Here is an 8,938-nt window from a genome sequence, read left to right on the forward strand (position 1 = left end):
AGCCAATACATTCATCCACGTTTCTGTGCTAGGTGGAAAAAGAGTTTTTCTGTTACTGCAGATCTTTGGAGTGCCTACCTATATGTCTTCTCCAGTACAGGTATTCCAGCCATTACACTGTTGGGATATTTAGCCTCCATTTTTTCTGAGAAGAGGCATAGAAATTTTTGTTAACATGATTGCTTAACCATCTGGTTTACGGGAAAGCTGAGGGTAATCACAGATCAGGCAGCTGCAGGTTTATTCTATACTAGACTAGATGTGAGATAAGAATCTTAGACTAGAAGACATATGGAAGATAATTATTCTTTTAAAAGTTCTGCTGTACCTATATACATACATATATATATATATATGTACATGCAGTGAAGCAAGGCTGGAAGGCAGCCAGGTTCTCCCAGCTGAGAATTCCCCTGGCACTGGGGGACTCAGCTGGCATCCAGCCTGCTTTGCTGGCTCCTGCCCGGCTCCACTTCTGTGCCACAGAGCTGCAAGTACCTCGTCCTTCAGCTATATTCAGCTGGTGCACATAAAGAAGCTTTCACCAGGATTTTGAGGCAGTGTGAGTCGGCCCTGAGAATCAGTGATCCATAACTGCTCCACTGTTCAGCCCCCTCTGCACCACCAAAGATGTTTCACCTTTTTGGCTGCACGTTTTGTATGACTCCCATGGTCTATTGCCTGAGTGACTCCAAAATGGGAATGTGTTATCCTCCTGATCCCTGCAAGGTAGAAAAGTTCTGATCCTCCCCATATTACACTTGGGAAATTAAGGCAGTGCTTTGTTTCTGCCGACTTTGAAATCTGTGTTTGAATTCAAAGAGCTAAATGGCTTGAGCTATGTCTGTATGGCCTGGAGGAGCAGGAGATCAGGTACGAGCCAGTCCTGCTGTCTGCGCAGATTTCTTGTTTGGAGAGGCACCTTGATTTTCCAGATGAGAATCAAAGTGATAGTCAACACGCAGGCAGCCCCAGGGTGCTTTGGCTTTGGCCCCAAGTAACAAGACAGCGTAAATACAGCAGAGATCTGAAAGCTGGAGCTATTACAGCAATTAGATGGCCATAACTTCAGCATGGCACAGCTAAATTTTATGAGATTGGGACTCAAGAGTGGAATCCAAAGCCTGAAATTTGGGAGCTAGACAAAGTGAGGATAACCCAAAAGCGTCATGTTCTGAGGAGCCACTTGAAATTATCCCAGAGGTACTGGTAATATGTAGGGTTGTCTGAAAACTCATTCTGTATGGGACTTGCATATCTGTATCAAGACTGCAAGGTAAGAATCTAGATTTCCTGAGAGTAAGTAGTACAAGTAGGAAGGGAGCAAGTAAACTTTGATTGTACTGTACCTTCTATCCTAATGGCTAGAGCGTTCAGCCTGCAAACGGGAGACACTGGCCCTTCCATTTTGTCTCTCTTCAGATGGAATAATTTAAAATCAGCAGCTCTTTAGGACTACCTTAACCATTGGGGTACTTGATCTGCTTTGGGGCATCATCATCTTCTTGCAGGTTTAAATGGGTTGTATTGGAGGCAGAGAGGAAGCAGAATCCTGTATCCTAACAGTTTAGATGTTATGGACTGGGCTGAAAACAGTTTGCCCAACACAAGACAGGAACTCTGTGAAGGAGCGAGAATTAATGCTCTGGTGTCTTGGCTCCCAGGACAGTACTTGAAGTGGGGAGGCACTCATTTCTGATTACTTAGAATACGGAATATTGACATATTCTGCCTTTAAGTGTAGCTCCAGCCAAACATACTGCCTGGGTTTAATCAACATACAGAAGAAACAACCTGCAGCTCAAACTGTTTCAGACTTCAGCTGAACGCTGTGTCGCCTTTGTTACAGTAGGATTAAAATAACAGGGGAAGGTGGCTTGTTAAAAAAAAAAAAAAAAAGGAAACAAAACCCCATCCTTACGGATCTGGCTAACAAAAGTGATTCCAACTGAATGAAACTTTGCTGATTTTGTGTTTACTTTCCTGAAGCCTCCTACTTGTCCTCAGCACTGGTGGGAAAGCGATAGGTGTATGTCTATACTAGCAAATAACCTGTTCCCAAGGATATTCCCAGGCACAGAAGCCAACTGGCATGGACTGACTCACAAGTACACCAGTAAACAAACACAGCCAGCCTCCAGAACATGGTGGCTGGATGCAAATCCTTGGGTGGTAATGATCCCTGGGATGTTCTAACTCCCAGACCATGCCTGGGAATTGCTTGGGAGACTGCTAGTTGGTACAGGCCAAAAGCATGCCAGAGACTGCTCTAATAATTTCACAGCAGTCATATTCCAGTGTCTGGGAATGCTCACAAGCACTGTTTAATTCACTACCATAGACATAGCCTTAGGTTCACCGGTGTATTCCACAAACTCTTTTCAACAGTGCAAAAATGATAAAGGCTGGTGATTATTGGTGAAGAAACATTTAAAATTAAATCCTGTCTCAAATACCTGTTTTGTTGAGAACCTTTTCACTCTTGAGAGATACAAATTTATAGTTTGGTTCTGGATTTCTGGTCTTGTGGTATTTATCATGTTAGTGCAGCCAACCTTTTAATGACTCAGTAACATAAACTATCTTGAAGATGTCTACAGGTTTTGGAATTAATTCTGTGACCTTTAGCGCAAATTTAGGAGTAGATGACTAAATTTAAAGTGTTTTGTGTTGTTCTTAATATTCAGAAGCCGTCTTCTGTGCAATCTTCTCTCTCCAACACCTATTGTTGTCTTTGAATCCAGTTACTTATTTAAAAGATGTTACAATTTTTAAACTGTCATTACAGGGGCTTAATTTTGGGCACTGGATAGCATATTATCTATAGCTGTCATTAATACCTGTAGCTAAAATGCATAATTTGTTATTAAATGGTACTAGGCTGGCAGAGACTCCCAGAAAATAGTTTTTAAAGACTTTCGGGTTTTGCAAAATATTGCTTAGTTTTCTTGTGCAATTGGCTGTGCTTATTATATAGGAATTGAGTGAAATTATAATCATGTTCCACATTAACTTGATACAGAAAAACTGAGGCAATAAGGTGTGAACAGAGATGGCCTATTAGTATTATCTTATTTTGTTAATTATCACAGTTTAAAGTCTTATAATTCCTACTTCCTACTGCTCACTAAATTTGTTTGTTGTGCCCTATGTTAGATTAGCTAAAAAGGAGCAGATAATCCCCCATAAATTTTAAAATCTATTTGTAAGCACCTAACATATGAAAAATAACTGATTAGCCTTTACATCGAATTTAACTTCTTTTCATGATTCTTCCTTCTTCTTACAGTCCTTTGGTTGCAAATTTTGTATGAGAGAAAAAAGGTGGGGGTTTTATGCCATCAAATATTCTTTTCACTTGGAAAAGAAGATCAACTCAGCATAAAGAAAGCATAAAGAATTCAGCTTTAACCTGAATAAAATGGTTCCTTTTTTCTCCAAGTTATTTATTCATTCAAGTATCTTTATCTGAATTGCTCTTTACTTACAGAACTAATTTAAATCCTCTGAGCCCACAAAAGGTCAGACAAAAGCTTCTGTCACAGCCTTAACGCCCTTCATGAGTCATTTTGTATTTTTATGTAAGTTTTTTCAAATCATGATGATAAAGGAGCAAGGCCCTAAGAGGATCACACTGAGGATCCCGTTGTTGGCACAATTATCCATTATATTATGGATATTGTTTTACTTTTTATGATGAAATTATTTTTCAGTGTTTCAAAGACAAGATGTACAGAAAACTAGCTCATAAAATTGAGGTAAGGCAACATAAAGAAGTCAGAACAGAAAGAAAATGGCAGCTTTTATTACAGCATATTTTTAAAAGGCCTGTTGGTATCCAACTGTTGGAACAAGTCTGCAGCGTTGAATCGGATAGTGTCATTGTTTGTGCAGGGTTGCATTTATTAACGCACAAAAAGGATGGAGTAAATATGAATTCATACAAGCATTTTCATTATAAAAGTGAAGCTAAATAAGCAAGCAATAAAATATTATTCTTCAGTTATGCCATATCCTACCATCAGCTGAAAAAATGTGTTTTTAGAACTCTTCCTTCCTCTCTGTTTCAGTATTACTAATTCATTTAAATCCTTCCTGCTTCTACAGATAGCATAGTCTCCATGTTGTGACGTGATATTCTAGTGCTATTCCAAAATATTACAAGGGTATTAATATAAAGGTAGTGAAAAGAAATGTAAAATTATGTAGCAAACAAAACTAGGAATAATGGTTAGAAGACTCCATTTTTAGCTATTTTATCTAGCTATTAATTATCATTGAACCACCTATTAAAAAAAAAAAAGTCATAAATATGGGTTGGGACAATGCGATGCATGAAGTTTTTGTATTTTATTTTATTGTGTTAAGCATATTATGCATAAATCAAGTATTACCATTACCAGTTTTCATGAGCAAAGCAGTTCAATAAATAGATCTTTAGGACTGGGAGTGACTGAAGGTAAATAGATTTGTTTAAAGTACACCATGAACAGAAGACTGCAGTCAGTGTCCTCAGCGTGTAAAATCTGTGAAGTTTGGTGTTTTCTTGTAGTCTCATGACTCTAGGAGCTGGTATATTAAAGAAAATCACCAAATACCATGAGAAGCATGACATAGCAATGAGTTCTCAGCGCTAGAAATTTGTGTCACTTACTCAACCTTAAGTAAAGCTCAAATTTGCAATGTTGTTGCATCTCAAACCAGCTGTATTGGTTCTAGCTACCTGGTCGCATTAAATCTCCTCAGTTTAGGGAACTTCAACTAACACCAAAAGTTGTGGCATCTTCTCTCAGTTTCCTACTTTCATTGTTTTCCCAATTCCCAGTTTCATTGATTTCAAATCAAGGATGAGGTTGCAGTGGGTGGTGGTGGTTTGCTTGGTTAGCCTGTGGGATCTGTGGTTTGCTGCGGTTTGTAGTTTACCGTCTTTTCCAGGGGAGCTGAGTAACACAGAGTGCAGCTGAGCCAGCTGAAGCTTTCTGCTTTTAATCACAGCTGATGGACAGTTAACTGCTGAGATTTAACAATGGAAGTAGCCAATGTTAAGGAAAGTCCAGGGACTATAAAAGTGAAGAAAAAAAGAGCATTAAAAAAATTATTTTATAGGGTGAGATGAAGAAAGTACAATTTTCTCTTCAAATTTAGGGAAATTTGCTCTGAATTGATCTATCTCTTACTCACAGAACTAATTTAAACACCACATGTCTTTAAAAGGTAAGGCAAAATCATCTTTCACAAACTTCATGGTCTTCGTAAGTTACTGTATGTTTTCATGTCCACGCAGATTGTTGTTGACTCAATATGAGACATCCAAAAAAAACCCCACAGTCTATTAAAAACAGGCAAGGCAGAGAAATACAGTTTCTTTAATGCATAAAATCTGACTAAAAATGGAAAAGGCATGAAAAGGACTTGATGCAGAAGCTGTAGGATGTTTTCTAATCTTGAATAGGTACCTGATGGAAATTACCTACTGATGAAGTGCTGCCAGACAGAAGAAAAGATCTGAGGATTAGCGCTGCAGCTGGAGGATTCATGAAAGAGCGATATGAAAATAGAGGGTAAAGGAGGGGAGAGAGGAGGCTCTGCAGGCATTTGAAATTCATAGACACCTATTAAATGAGATGACATAGAGAAGAGATACTCGAATGAGTTAGATGACCCTCAAAACCTATGTCATCAGGTCCAAATGGAGGAAGAGATCACTAATGGAGGAGAAATAGAGCTGAAAAACAGGTTTAATCACTGAAAAGAATGGGCAAAGAACAGACAGAAGTATAAAACTTGTTTTCTGGAAAGAACAGGACTTACCTCTCTAGAAAAGGGGGAAAATGGAGATAGCCAAGGAACACAACAGGAGAGATAATGAGGTAATATAGGAGACTGTGAATTACAGAAATATAAACTTGTTCATTGGAGAGAGACCACTCAAAATCACCCAGTCCACCTCCCTCACTGAAGGAGGACTTTTCAACAGCTGATCATGTAAGCAATGGCTTTGTCTAGCTGAGTCTTGAAAACCTCGGAGGATGGAGCCTGTCCCAGTGCTGCACCACACTCTTAATGAAGACGGTGTTTTTAATGTCCAGTTTAATTTCTCACATTGCACATCACCACTATTGCCCCTTGCAAAACTACCTGCAACTACCACGAAAAATTTCTGTCATATCCGTATTTCCCCTTCAAATAGTTGCAGGTCACTGTTTGCTCACACCATATTTTCTTCTTCACCAAACCAGATTTCTGCCCACATATGTGAGGAGCTATGCCCATGGCTCCTTTCCATCTTCATAACACTTTGCTGGACTCAGGTTTCTCAACATCCCTCTGAGCCAGCAAGTGGTTGAAGCAGGATATTATGTTCCAGGTACGGCCTCACTAACACCAATCAAAGGGGAATAACAACTTGCCTTTATCTTCTGGCCACTCACCCACTAATACAGCCCAGAATGCTGTTTGTTTTATTTCTGATGAGAGCATACTGTTTTCTCTTCTGTGGAGGCAACTTGGCGTCCTATGTCACCCTCAGATGACATCTTACAGAGTAACCTAGAATCTGGAAGGAAAGGGCTGCAGATTAATACTAACACCAGGGCGAGGAAGGTTGGCAAAAGTGAAGTTTCCTATTTAACACACAAGAGCCACAAGAGAGGGCCTGGGAAAAACAAACACCGTTCCCCAAGAGGAAAGATATAAGATGCTAGGAGGGATGAATCTCTTCATCTTTTAGAACAAATAACACTAGTAGACTCTTAGATTTCCAAAGGCTTACAAAGGCAAGGTAAAATTGGAAACTCAGATTATGTTAGAATCACAGACTAATTTAGATTGGAAGTGACCTCTGGAGGCCATCTGGTCCATCCTCTGCTCAAAGCAGGGCCAGCTTTGAAGTTAGGTCTGCCTTGGAAGTTAGATCAGGCTTCTCAGGACCTTGTCCAGTCAAGTTCTGAATAGCTTCAAAGATGGAGATTCCACAAGTTGCATGTGCAACCTTGTTTCAGTGTTTGACCATTCTCCCAATGAAAGCATTTTTTCTAAGATTCGATCAAAATTTCTGTTGTTGTCACTTAGGACCGTTGCCTTTTGTGTTTTCATTCTGTACCAAGAAGAAACCGCCCCTGTCATCTTATAACAGCCGAAGAGCCCCCATTAGACTTCCTTCATACAGGCTGAACAAACAGGGCTCCTCCTCGTGTGTGATGTGCTCCAGTCTCCTAGTCATCTTGGTGGCTCTCCAGTGGGTTCATTCTGGTATGTCCATGTCCTTATTTTACTGGGAAGCCTTCAACTGAACATGGTACATCAGATGTGGTCTCATGATAACAAAACAAATGAGAAAACCCACTTCATTTGACTTGCTGGCTATTTTCCCAATACAGCACAAGATGTGGTTAGCCTGCACCACCACAAGAACATGGGGAAATCTCTGGGTTTTTGAGAGAAAAGGCAATGACATGTGTGAAAGTGACAAATCTCAAACAGATTCTAAAGGCTGGTTTTGGAGGACAATTTTAGTTACGAGGGCTCAGTAACAGTTACTGAGAGTTTTTTATGAGAAGAGGAATCTCTAAACAGGGACTCCACTTAACTGTTGGAGTGTTGTTTTCCTGCTCAACTAGGAGGACTTTTAAAAGAAAAGCTTTAAACTGTTCTTATATTTACAATGCTGTTTAAAATGTGGTGTAGCTGTACATAAATTACTTCACATCTTGAAAGCAGCCTGGCTGCAGCAGTATGAAGCACAAGGTAGGTTTGCTTATGCAGTTCAACCTGGTGTTTAGAAATTGCTTGCACAGCAGGAGAAGACTGACATGGAGATTCATGTTAATTTCCACACTTGGCAAAAGTACAGAGGAAGAAAATTAGTAAAATAAAAGCCCTGTAGTGGTTAGAAGAACTAAAATTAAATCACAACATCTTCATCCAATATCCTTCCATCCCATTTTCAGTAGATTTAAAGTATTTAATTTTACTGTAATACTGGAACTGCATGGGGAATTAAAAAATAAAACACAGATTGAGGTTAAACAAATAAATGTCTCAGAAAAATGGGTTCTTCATTACCTTATCATCCAGTCCTCCTCTGCACTCCCTTTAGATTTGAAGCATTTGAGTGCCACTGTGGGATGGCAGAGATACTCCGTTATCTCTGCAGTGCCTTTCACAATGTGTTCTGGGTTCCCTTTGCTTATTGGTTCATGTGTGATCAATATGTGCAAAAACTGGTTTCCAAACACAAGTACAAAGAGCAAAAGTTCTCAGAGCAAAAGTTTCTGCTGTTAGTCTTTAAGCACAGCATCTTGCATTTTAAGCCATTACATTTCATTGGATGGGTATTTTTCCACTACTTAAAATTATACATCTGTGTGATATTCCGGTCCTGCTTTGCATTGCTGATGCTTCCCAAATATGGCATCAATGCATTTCATACTGCCTGTGTCATGACCATTAAATAAAAACAATAACTAATATTGTACAGAAGTACAGACACTGATGGATGCTACCCTCGTACTGGTGTTTTACCTGCCTTACTAGCCACTGTGACATACATGTATAGGAGGGGGAGAAAAAAAAAAGGGGGAGGAAAGAGCTGTCCAGCCAAGGGGCAATGCTGGCATAATAACAAATACCTGTGAAGTGACCATAATGAAATTTAAGCTGTGAATTTAGAATGAGCATTCTGACTGTTGGAGGAGTGGTATTTTGGGACTGCATCTCAGCAGAAGTAACGGCGGGGGGAAAAAAGACAACTTCTTTTCAAATTATAGTTCTGTTCAGGTAATAGAACTCTGGACTGAGTATAACACAAAAGGCACTTGAAACTAAAGCTTTTTGGCATCTCCACATCCTTTTTTATTGATATAAATCTAAATATTATGACATAAATATTAATATGACACCACCTCCTTGAAACTGGCTATTTTTCACCTTCCAGTAA

This window comes from Falco naumanni, chromosome 3, assembly GCF_017639655.2.
Source record: "Falco naumanni isolate bFalNau1 chromosome 3, bFalNau1.pat, whole genome shotgun sequence".
NCBI classification, from domain to species: Eukaryota; Metazoa; Chordata; class Aves; order Falconiformes; family Falconidae; genus Falco; species Falco naumanni.